The sequence below is a fragment of the Nannospalax galili genome, unplaced genomic scaffold, assembly GCF_000622305.1.
Source record: "Nannospalax galili isolate Female #2095 unplaced genomic scaffold, S.galili_v1.0 scaffold136, whole genome shotgun sequence".
NCBI classification, from domain to species: domain Eukaryota; kingdom Metazoa; phylum Chordata; class Mammalia; order Rodentia; family Spalacidae; genus Nannospalax; species Nannospalax galili.
The window spans coordinates 5,310,438-5,322,714 of record NW_008340872.1 but is presented as its reverse complement, the minus strand read 5'-3'; the positions used below and the strand labels follow the sequence as shown (position 1 = coordinate 5,322,714).

Below are 12,277 nucleotides of genomic sequence, written 5' to 3'. Positions count from 1 at the left end.
GAGAGAGAGAGAGAGAGAGAGAGAGAGAGAGAGAGAGAGAGAACAAATAACCAATGCCAAAAATAAAAAAGGAAACATTTCTACAGATGAGGGAAGTATAACCAAAGATTAAAGGGGCCAACATAGTATCATAAGAGCATACATATACATAACTAAAAGTTACTCGACAAACAACAAAGCCAGACAGGCGATACCTTCAGTCAAGTTGGTGGCTAGGATAGATAAAGGCTCTTCCAGAGAGTAACCCAACATACTACTGGAAAAATGAACAGCAGACCCCAATTCTATCCAAAGGAACACTGACAATGGATTGCCGTAGATGAGGAACAGCTGACCCTCCTGGAACAGGGACCTCTGGCTGACTAGATTTACCAGAAGGGCAGACAGGGGGAATGGATGAGGGTGCTGACAACGCAGTGGACAGTGACAGGGATGGCAGAGTATGGAGCCTCTAGTGGGAGAGGAAGGCTGTCTATCTGACGAGTTTGTATTCATGCTCAGATGCCGAGGAGCTCAGAAGGGGGGCGACTGTGACCAGTGATAGTCATGTATATAGAGATTAGAAATGCATGTGAAAACGTCTCAATGTCAATTGCTTTGGAATGAATTCTTCTGTATGAAAAAAAAAATTTAAAAAAAAATAATGATTAAAAAACAATAATTAGTAGATGTGAAAAACATTACCATTGAAATCTACCTGATGACTTTATATCCATGCTCAGATGCCTAGAAGCTCAGAAAGTAACCAACTGTGACTAGTAATAATCAGATATTTAGAGATTAGAAATGCATGTGCAAACATCCAATGTCAATTGCATTGAAAAATAATTTTTCTATATGAAACTGTGTATTTTAATAATGAAATGGAGATCTTTTTAAAGGTTAAAACATCATTTAATTTATGTCTTATAGGGTTTATACTGAGTACAATATTGTATAACTGTAATAATTCAACTGTAAACCTAAAAATTTACAGCCAAATTTGAAAGAGATGCATCCTACCTCAGGAAAACGTTATTGAATATGTCAATTGTGTTGTAATGATATGCTTCTTCTAAGTATGTTGTTATTAAATAAATCATTTAAAAAAAAAAAACAAGTGAGACCATTATACACAAAAATTTCACCAATAAACTTTACATGAAATGGGAAAATTCTGGTGAAAATTAGTTACTAAAAATATTAGTGATCCTCTATCTATAAAACAAACTGAATATTAAACTTATAAAACATATACCAATAACCAGAGCCAAATCAGGGGAAGGGGAGGTAACCAAGTGAAAACCAGGAACTGGAGCTTTTCATAAACCTACATATGGCACTTTAGCAGATGTCTCCAGAACAGTCACCAGGGAAATACCTTTTCATCTGTGAATCACCGGTTCCTCTTTCTCTACCTAAATTAAGGGTTATTGTCCCATAAAACTCAATCTGCTAGTCACTGTCTCCAGTACTGTCACAAGATCCATTTCAGTGGCCCTTCCTGTTGAGTGGCTACAGGCTCCTTGGGGAAGTAGGCTACAAACTCCACATCAGTATTACGCTCACTTCTGCCTACTGGGCTGTTTCTGGACTAGGCTCTAGCAGGTGTGACAGCCTTGGATTGTGCAACCTGCTGCTCTCCCCTGGGACATGTGGATCTTTAACTTCCGGGAAGTGGAAGGTCCACAACAAGCCATGTCCCTAATCTGCAATACTCTGGTGGAAGTGTGTTCAGACATCCAGGTCATTCCAGCATACTAGGAAAGAAACAAGATCAAGGAAGAACTCCTCCCTCCACACTCACTCCAAACTAGTAAAGAAAGGCTTGCAAAATGAAGATTGAGTTTGTTATAAACCGAAGAACCAGACATTTCTTCACCCATCTTATCCTCACAGTAATTTCACGAAGTTTACAAAAGGCAGCAAAGGCAAACAAACCCTAGCTCCAGAAGACACGGCATCACTAAGGCACCATTTCATCTGAAGTAAGTTAAACAGGTGAGCCCCAAAGCTTCCTTCTGACCCCACGGGGTGATCAGAGACCACACACTTAGGAAGGCCTGCTGAAAACAAAACCTAAGGGACATTTGAGAGAAAATTCGGGCCACGTTTGTACTTTGCTAGGTCACTGTCACTTGCAAAGACCTCTCAACCCAGTGCCACCCTTTCAACCGAACTTCCTCTCCACACCCAGCCCCAAGTCATTCACTTAGGCAATCAATCTGAAGATAAACCGGCTGCTGTAGAAAAATTCACATCAAAAAAAGAAGTTCAGATAAACCAATGGCACCTCGGCAGCAAACACAAAATCAGTGAAAAACCCAATGCCTCACTCCAGAATTCCCATCCAGGTGCTGAACAGTCCTTGCAGTCACGCGGGAATCCCAGCCTTCTCCGGGACATTTCCCAGGACACCCAGGACACAACCCTGCAAGAGCTGAAGGTGCGCTGCGGGGTGGCCCCCTTGGGGAGTACCTGGATGTGTCCCTCAAGTCTCCGGCCCGACCCTTATCCCAAAGGATAATGATCCACACTAAGGCAAGGGAGAAAGACGCAGATTTCAAAGTCAGACTGCCTTTGCCCCTAGAGTTGGAATAGGCTTTGCAGCCTGCTGCCTGCGACTAGCAGAACGGCGCAGCTCCGGGCGCAGCGTAGCGACTGCGAGTGAGTGAGAGAGCTCTAAGGCAGGGCTGGGGGCTCGGGGAGAGCTGGTTCCTCGCTCACCTACTGCGACCAGGACCTGCCGCAGCTTCCCGGGACCACCTAGCACCGGGAGATTCGTCCTTGGAAATTGTGGATCTTCAGTTCACCCTGGCTCAGCGAGTTGCACGTGCTGCTCCCGGCTGCTTCCCCATCTCTCAAACTTCCAGTAACTGAAAGGAGGAAACAGCAGCCTTCCCGGCTGCCGGTGGAGGGAGTGGGTGTAACTTGTGAAGTTTCGTGCTATGATGAATCTGGTCATTTGGGTGTGTTGGAAGGGCCTGTGGCTCCTCCCTCCTCCTCCTCCCTTGCCTCCTTCCTCTCCGCCTCCTTTTCCAATTTAATTCTCGCCTTTCTGGTTGGCCAGGCCAAAGACTCAGGCCAGCTGTCTTTCAGAGTCACAGCACCATGCTCGCCACATCCTTAGGGGAGGTTGATTTCTAGCATGTCTTAACTATTTCGCAGATGAACTTGGGCACCCTGCACAAAACATAACTTTTGCCAGCACATGGCAAGAACACAGCTTTTTCTTAATGGACTGAATGGGCTAGAGATCTTAACTACTTCCCACCTGGTCCTTTTATGGCAGAACAGTGGGTGCTTTACTGAATGAAGACCTAACTCCTAGACATCTGTTTAAATAAAATACAGAAAAGAAAAGGGGGGAAAAATAAACCTTTAGCCAGTTTTTCTTTAAAACAGGTGACCCCCCTCCCCTAAAAAAATCCGGGCATGGCGGTCCACACCTTTAATCACAGCACTCAGGAGCCAGAGACAGGATCTCTGAGATCAAGGCCAGTCCGGTCTGCATAACAAGTTCCAGGTCAGCTGGGCCTACAGGGAGACCCCATCTCAAAAAAAAAAAAAAAAAAAGCCACGGGTGACAATGTATTTGGGGTAGAAAAAAATATACATTTGAAGACTGGGTGTGGTGGCACATGTCTTTAGAACAGGGAGGGGTTCAAGGCTGCCATGTGAGTTCAAGGCCAGCCTGGTCTACATAGTGAGACCCTGCCTCAAAAAAAATTTTTTTAATATGATAAAAGTCTAAGTGCCCATAACTACGCAGTATTCAAAAATTAAAACTGCCAGCATAAGCTATCTAGAAAATCCTCCCTGAAATTCTTCCCTCTTCCTCTAAAAGGAAAGCTGCCATATGTTTGATTCCCATGAACAATTTTTATATCAGTTTCTAAAAATTGTAGAGGAAACACACTAACTTCAAGTTCAACAGAAAGCAGTTTAAGAAGGAATCCTCTGCTGAATTGACCTTGGCTTCCAAATATCAGCTTCATTAAATAAAACTTACAATGACCACTGATAAAAATGAACCGAAAAAGAGTCAGGCATGGTGGACCATGCCTTTAATCCCAGCACTTGGAAGGCAGAGGCAGGCTGATCTCTGTGAGATCAAGGCCAGCCTGTTCACATAGGGAGCTCCAGGCAAACTGTGGCTACAGGGAGACCATCAAAAAGAGTCCAAAAATTCACAACACTGGAAAATAGCAAATCTGGGGTGACAAGCCAGAGGCTGTGTCTGAAAGGGCTGAAGCATTCATGGATGAAATTGATGGATGAATAAAGCATTATCATAAATAAACTATTATTATTTCATAAGTTGTTAGCTGTGCCAAAAGTCAGATTCTCTTTCTCTCTCTCTCTCTCTCTCTCTCTCTCTCTCTCTCTCTCTCTCTCCACAAGGGGCTTTCCTCACACACAGGCTACAAAAATAGAAACACAACATCCATTAAAGGATAATAACCACTCAAACACCAGTCAGAATTGTAGGCAAGAAGCAATGATCAGGAAAAAAAAAAATGTAACTTTGGGGCTTGGGAGCTAGCTCAGTTGGTAAAGTGCTGGTCTAAAGTGCTAGGAACAAGACAGGATCCTCAGCGCTGCTGTAAAAAGCAAAAAAAGCCGGGCATACTGGCATGTGCCTTTATCCTAGCATGGGGCAGCAAGGATAGGAAAATTCCCTAAGATTGATGGCCAGACAGTCTAGCTGAATCTGTGAGCTCCAGGTTCAGTGAAAGACCCTGCCTCAATATATGAAAGTGGAGAATGACTCAGGAAGACACCCAACATTGACCTCGGGCTTCCACACACATATATGCACACATGTGAACATATGCATGCACTCATGCACAAAAAATGCAACTTTTCAGTGATCAGACTCAGTGTGTTGAAAACTATGATAATTTTAAACTTGACAAATATACGAGCACGTGTATAAACACGAAGACAGAGATGTCCGGCTCATCTTTATAGTCTTGGTAATTTTCATAGAGGTTGGCATAAGTAAATGAACAAAGCAAACAAACAAAACTGCACCCCCACCAGCTCTAAAGAGCAAGATGAAGTGTTTGTGAGGAGCAGGGTCCTTAGCCAGAGGTGATTCTGTCCCAAGGAATATTTGGCAGTATCTGGAGACACTTTCTGTTTTTACAAGTTGGGCGAGGATACTACTGGCATCTACTGGAAGGAAATCAGGAATACTGCCAAAAATTCCACTGCACATCAGACAGACCCCATCACAAAGAATCACCCAGCCCTCAGTGCCCACAGAGCTGCTAATAAGAAGGACCCAGACAGAGGTGCTACCCTCTCCTGTCAGTGTATTCCCTACAGATTCATCAATGTTAAAAAGACTCTCCAAGAATAATATTTCTCCTTTTTTCCCGGTGTTCAGCATCGGATGGAAGCCAAGTTCAAAAGCAGAAAGGTACTCGGTGGTCTAGGATACAGATTTGGTGTCCAGGCAGTCACAAAACTAATAACTCAGTGAATTGGGGTTAAAAAAAATAATAAAGGGGGTGAGACTAGAAGATGATAAAAATCAAGGTACCAGCTTTAGAATCAGAGCACAGCGGAGAGGAAGAGGACGTGGTATATACTGAAAGATGTGAGGCACGAAGACAGAGGAAGATGTCTAGTGGCCCCGTCAGTCACGTCTGTATTGGCAGGCATGAGTCTACACTGGAACAGGAAGGATGTTTAATCTCATTACAGTTTATCAAAAAGAACGTGACAAACCACTTTCGGGTAAAAGGATGCAAGTAAGTGGTGGGCTTGGCAAAGGTTTTCTGATCTCACCATTTTCTCAGTATTTCTTGAGTTTTATTGTATTTCTAATCCTAATTATGTAATTCTAATTATGTGAATTTATCAGGCACAGTGTAATTGTGTGTATAAGTGACATAAAGATTGAGGCACTGCCACATTTGCATTTGGGGTGAAGCTGACTAGATTCCTAAGCAGATTGGTTCAGAAGAGCCTTGAACAGAAATCCAGAAGGCAGTGCCCTAAAGATGACATTTGTGTCATTGAACACAACAGGAATTTTAAGCATATCATTGGCTACAGTCTGCTGTGCCCCTAGATTCTTTAACTGTAGCTTTGTACCTACCCATTTACAAGCCTCTCCCTTCCCTCTCTAGCCTGTAGTAACCATGATTCCACTATCCGAAGAAGCGTGTAACTCTTGGATTCTATAGAAATGTTCAGTTCTTTCTGGGATTACTTCATTTTTCTCTGGAAGGAGAGAAGAGGTGTTGATGATGCTGTTGTTTGTTGTTGATGATGATTTTTGTTGCTGTTATTACTCTGTGCTGCACGGAAAGTGGACTGCTCAGTTTTAATGCCTTTGAAGCCACACTATGGCAGGCTCTAGGTGAAAGTACATTGGACTGAAGTGAGTCTGTCCCCACCTCCTTCACTTCTTGGGTCTTAAAGTAGAGTTCCTTATGGCTGCTTCCAGAAATCTCCCAGAGATTCCTTGAGGTCCAATCTAAGAGGACATAATTAGCGTGTAACACCTGCTAGGATCAGTTAGTGCCTGGTAAATTTCCAAATACCTAGACAGAATGGCTGCTGACACAGGAAAACCCACAAACATCTAAACTGAGAGACCTTCAGGCACACCAGGCCCCAGAAGAATGTCTCTTCCCACCTGAACATGTTCCTGGAGCAGGAGGGCTACCCAGGGAAAGCCGGGCTGGGGAACTTGCTGCACACCAGACTCTGTGGCAGGGACGACACCCAGTCCTCTTCAACTTACCAGCTTCTTAACCCGAAGCTGAAAAGTCACTAGTTTTGCTTTTGGCCCTATGAACTCAGAAATAGAAAATGTGGAGATAGTTATGAACTTGACCCTAAATAATGAGCCCGTGCATGAATGCACAGTATTTCTGAGCCAAAGAAATGTGTCCAGTAGAGGGAGCATGGCTGACTAGTCTCTCAGTTTCTCAAGATCAGGATCACCATGGGGACGATGCTAACTGATCCAAGTTACAAAAATAATCATGCATCAACGAAAGTGAAAACACTCCTGTAAGATATTTTTGAAACACCAGAAACAGTGACACACTTAAACGGTATCTTCATTATCAATAGATGATACAAGAGCAAAATTAACATGGTGGAAAACAACATTGGTACGTGGAGAAAAGGCCCGAAAAGGTTAAACCTCTCTATTTCTAAACTCTCTCAGTCAAATATATACTCCAAATGAAAATCTAGCTGGCTGTGTATGTGCGTGTGTGATTCCAGCACTTCAGAGTTTAAGGATGGAAGACTGTCTTCCAAGACAGTATGGGCTACATAGCGAGACCTGGCTTTACAAAAAAAAAGGAAAAAAAGAAAAATCATATTGAGGTTTATTTGTGATTATTCTCTCCAAAGATTTTTCAACTCAGTCTTTAGCTTGCTAATTTACATACCATGTCTATGATAACCGACTTTAAAGAGTCCTTTTGTGTTCAATGATACAAATGTCATCCTTAGGCCACTGCCTTCTGGATTTCTGTTCAAGGGTCTTCAGAACCAATCTGCTTAAGAATCTAGTCAGCTTCACCCAAAATGTGGCAATCAGTAGATCTGAGGTCCAAGGCTCTTATGCCCATACCTAGAGTGGGGCTTCCTTCCACCTTGCCCAGCTCTCACAGGGAGTAGAGGAGGGTTGCCAAGTACAAGGCAAGAAGTGCTCACACCAACCTGCCCATCACCTAGCAACAGCCTATCAGCAGCAAGGCTGGAGAGAGGTGACCTCCTCCTCCAATTAGGGGATCCCTAACAGGGGTGTTAACTAACACAAATTCTCTGAATGTAAATAAAAAGACCATTTCCCAGAATAACTTTAATTCCAAATAGAGATTCCATTAACCCTGTGGAGTCACCATAGAAAGTCAGCTGGTTTCTTGGAAACACATCTTGTGGTTAGTTACAGACTGTCAAAACCAATCATTTACATTGGAAGCTGGTTGGAGGGCTAAACAGATGCATCCCACCCACTCTCAGGTTCAATCATCTGAGAAGCTGCTTGGGAACAGGGAATGTTTCAGAGCCCTTGACTTAACTCTGAGGAGTCCTTCCTCTCTCTGAGAGACAGCCAAGCTTCACCTCCCAGGTGACGGCTTGAGATGGAAGCCCTTGTTAAATCTGAGTTGATAGGAGAATATTTACAACTTCATATCAAACTTTATGCAGACCAACTTAGAAATTCCTTACATAGTTTTCTCTCTCTGAAAACTGAGTATCTGGCAAAGATGCAGGGCCAGTCCTTAAAAATTTAACGTCAGTGAAAAGGAGGCCAAGGAAACTCTAAAACCTTTATATGCTGGGACTGTGTGGCCAATGCCTTAAAAATCTGAGGGCTTCGCATTTCTCAATGATCAAATCATAATGTTCAATTTACTTTTCTCTGGTTCCCTACTTCTATCTTCCAATTATATTTTTCCATGACTTGAAAGCCCCTTTTCTGTCACTGCCTCAATTTAGATTTCTTCACAGAGGAACAACTTTTAACACACCCAAGTGAAAAGTTTCAGGAGTGGCGACCTACACATTGGAACTGAAAGCAGGTCTGTAGTGAAAATGGTGATGGGGGAAAGGGAGCGAATGTAAGCAGAGGGTACTAAGAAGGCAAAGGGAAAACACAGGATCCCTTCTCTGCACCGACAGCCAGTACAGCACATGGGGCCAGGCACTGCCCCGCCTACGTGCTCCGTATGTCTGTGGACTCCAAGGGTGCTGTGAGCCTTGCACAAGAGGTGCATGTGGCTTGTGGGAGCAAAGCATCTGGGCTTTCTCTGGTGTGGGATCTTTCAGACACCTCTCTACTAGGCAGCAATAAGCAATAATAATTGCCGTTGGCACTCAGAGCAAGATAACGCAAAATAACTCAAGTAGATAAGGGCTCCGGCTCTAAGTTAAGTGCTGCCTTTATCCAAGGACTGTGCAGCCAGCAGAAACTTCTGGTCCTCAGCACAGCCTCCTGGAAAAGCTCTTTGGGAGAATTCCCACTGGGGAGGCCACATTTGGTCCTGGAAAAGGCAAAGGGCATGAAAGGCGACCGCCTGGCTCAAGTTCGGGTTGCACCAACAGCCAGAAGGATAATAGAGTAAGCCACTTCGTTTCCCCTCAGTATGAGAAATGGAAATAACCGACTATTGGCAATGGGTTTGGGGGTGTTGTAGAGGGCACGTACTAATGGCATCTCCAAATGGTGAGGGACAGTAATATGCCCAGATCATTTTCAGTAGGATGTAAGTCAAGCCAGTATCCCAAACAATCTCAGTGTTTGTAACGTTCATACAGATATTGCTGTCTTGGTTACGGGTGAGGTGCGATTCAGGACTAGGTTGGCTAAGAGTCGGAATTCTTCCAAGACTCAGAATCACAGGGAGGTTATCTTCACTTCTTCTCCCAGGAAGTCTATGATGAGGCAGCAACAAGCCAATACCACCACAAGGGTCCCCGAGAGAACTACTAAGGCCCTGCACTAACCAAGGCTAAACAATCCAACTGTTTGTTTTTGTCAATAATGGGCTAAAAACAGTTTGTAGTTTTCTTTTATATTAAAATACAAGGTAAATACCATTTCGTATCTTTTTGCACTAAAACATATTATAGGATATTATAAGAAAGGGAAGCGAAAGTGGGGGTGGACTTGGGTTAGGATGAAGACATCAAGCTTTAGGTAACCCGATGATTTAAAGGACCGCACTGAGAGGTCAGATTGTGACACCTGACACCTTCCAGAGTCAGCTAATTAACTAAAATTAGATGGCTTCTTATAAATAATGGTTGGGAAATATACTAATGAGGCTTGTCTTGCCCTCCCCCTAGAAAGGTAGACCTTAGAGCTTACAGTCTCTAGAAAAGCCTTGGCACCATTTTCTCAAAGGTAAAGGCTAGTTTCAATCAGGAAACACAACAAGCTTGCATCTCCAAAGATAGCATGACCCAAAGTGAGGAAACAGACATAGGAAGGGCCACAGTCCTGTGTGTGAGAGAGCACACAGATCTACTCCAGTAGATCTGCTCACCCAGATCAGCTATAAATGTGAGGCAGGTTCCACCACTCAGTCACCACCTGTTTAAAACACTTCTCCATAGGCCAGGCTTGATGGTGCATGCCTTTAATCCCAGCACTTGGGAGACAGAAGCAAGCAGATCTCTGTGAGATGAAACCCAGCCTGGTCTACATAGGAGTTCCAGCCCAGCTGGGGCTACAAGGGAGACCTTGCATCAAAAATACCAGAAACAAAACAAATTCTTGTCCACAAAGTGAACATCAAATGCAGTGTACGCACAGTTAAGTTGGGGCCCCAACAGAGTACAAAAGGCACATACAAATAAAAATAATACTTGTCCAAAACTCAAAAGCAAATCAGAGTAAGTAGGTGCAGGAGAAAAGCCTTGCCTCAGCCCTAGACAGGCAAGGGAGAGGCTAAGGGCCCAGGGAGAGAGGGGTACAGTCAAACCAGCCCTGCTGAAGGCAATCTGACTCACCAGCTGCCAGCCACCTCCCCAACAACTCTGGTGGTAAGGTGGCGGGGAAGCCTGCTAGGGACACTGAGCAGAGTCATGCACACAAAGCCGTCATGCCAGCAACCTTGTCCCCTGCCGAAGACAAAACTTTCTCTAGGTCTTTTCACTGGGACCCCAAGGAGCTAAAAATGTGTCTCTACAAATTCCACAAAGCCTTTCATGTGTGTGAATATTCATTGCAGCACTACTTACAACAAAGCTGTGAAAACAGCACTCGATGTCAGGTAAATGGAAAAACAAAATGGAACACGCATATGATAGAACAGTATTCAGCAATTAAAAGGAATGAAGGTCTCATAAGAGCTATTGCATGGAGGAACCTTCAAAATATTAAAGGATATACATCAGATACAAAAAAGACAAATATGGGGCTGGAGAGATGGCTCACTGGTTAGAGAAATGGCTGCTCTTCCAAAGGACCTGGGTTCAGTTCCCAACACCTACATGGCAGCTAATAACTATCCTAAGTCCAGTTCCAGGGGAAACCGACACCCTCTTCTGACTTCCATGGTCACTGTATGGTACAGGTGCACTTATACCCATGTAGGCAATACACTCATACACATAAAATAAAAATAAAATATTTTTAAATCTCTTTTAGAAAGACAAATATTACACGATTCCAGTTATATGAAAGTTTTGGACACAGCAGTGATGGTTACACAAAATTACAAATATAATTCATGCCAAGGAATTATATACTTTAAAATAGTTACAGACTTTATGTTACATAGACTGAGATTTTATGACAATATTTTATAGCAAAAAAGTATATGGCTCAGCTATATGTAGCTTTTTAAAGACTACTGCTGAATGCAAAAGTTATCAAGACTCAAATCTACAGACTTCAGTCCAGCCTTACCTCGTGCCTGTTTTCCCTGTTCCTCACCTCACACCCAGGAGAGTGACTGTCTCTTACTGTAAGAGATGAGGTGAGATTGTCTCAACTATCAAATTAAGTCTTTCAAAATTACAAAGAAAGAGCACGCCCTTTGAAGATGCCAAATATCACAACCGAACAGAGTATGAAGCACATGTACTCACTCCCAGCAACTCACCCCAAGCCCAGATTTCAAAGAAGAGAAGCCAGGATAGGTTAAACATGAATTCAGAAGATCAGCGTGAGGGAAATGAGTCAGACCCAAATTACCACTAAGAACCTTAAATGGGGCACATTGAGACCACAGACCATACTCAGATCCTTCCTGACAGCTGTGACCAGAGAGGCAAAGTCATAGAAAAGGTAAGAACTCTCACAGGCCCGTCAATCATTAAAAAGCTCAACCCCTCACAGATTAAATGAGGACACGTAATGTTTCCCATTGCTTCAGTGACAACAAGTCAGGTATTTCTTGACCTCTTTCCCTATGCGAACCACTGCACTAGGGCTCCCTCACCCATCTCTGTGCCTGTCCCTCATGACACCTGAGCAAAAACCACTGGTGACTAGACCCATTTTACAGACAACAGAAAGCTTCAGTGACCAGCCCAAAACCATGCAAAAGGGAAGGGAGGTCTGAAATTCTAACCGAGCTTTTGTGACACTGGAACCTCAGGAGCCCACACACACACACCCCTTCCCCATGCTGCTGGGCCTCAGCGCAACATGTGAGTGTCAATCCTGTCATCATCAGCCTTAGCATCCTCACATTCCATGTGCTTGTTTCATTTGTGTGTGTGTGTGTGTGTGTGTGTGTGTGTGTGTGTGTGTGTGTGTATCGTCTTGAGTTCCACTTCCCCAGGCTCTGGGTCCAAAGTCTAA

General features: G+C 43.7%; 1 protein-coding gene across 3 annotated transcripts in view; it reads right to left on the bottom strand.

Annotated features, from left to right (window-relative positions):
• Positions 1 to 12,277, bottom strand: part of Tiam1 (T cell lymphoma invasion and metastasis 1) — a 425,562-nt gene that overhangs the window by 210,145 nt on the left and 203,140 nt on the right. Inside the window, exon 1 of one of the 3 annotated variants that reach the window (XM_008835990.3) lies at positions 2,707 to 2,902. The exons of the other annotated variants lie outside the window; for them this stretch is intronic. The gene's annotated coding sequence lies outside the window, so the exon portion shown is untranslated. Of the gene's footprint in view, positions 1 to 2,706; positions 2,903 to 12,277 lie in introns of those variants that run through there. 3 annotated transcript variants of the gene reach the window in all.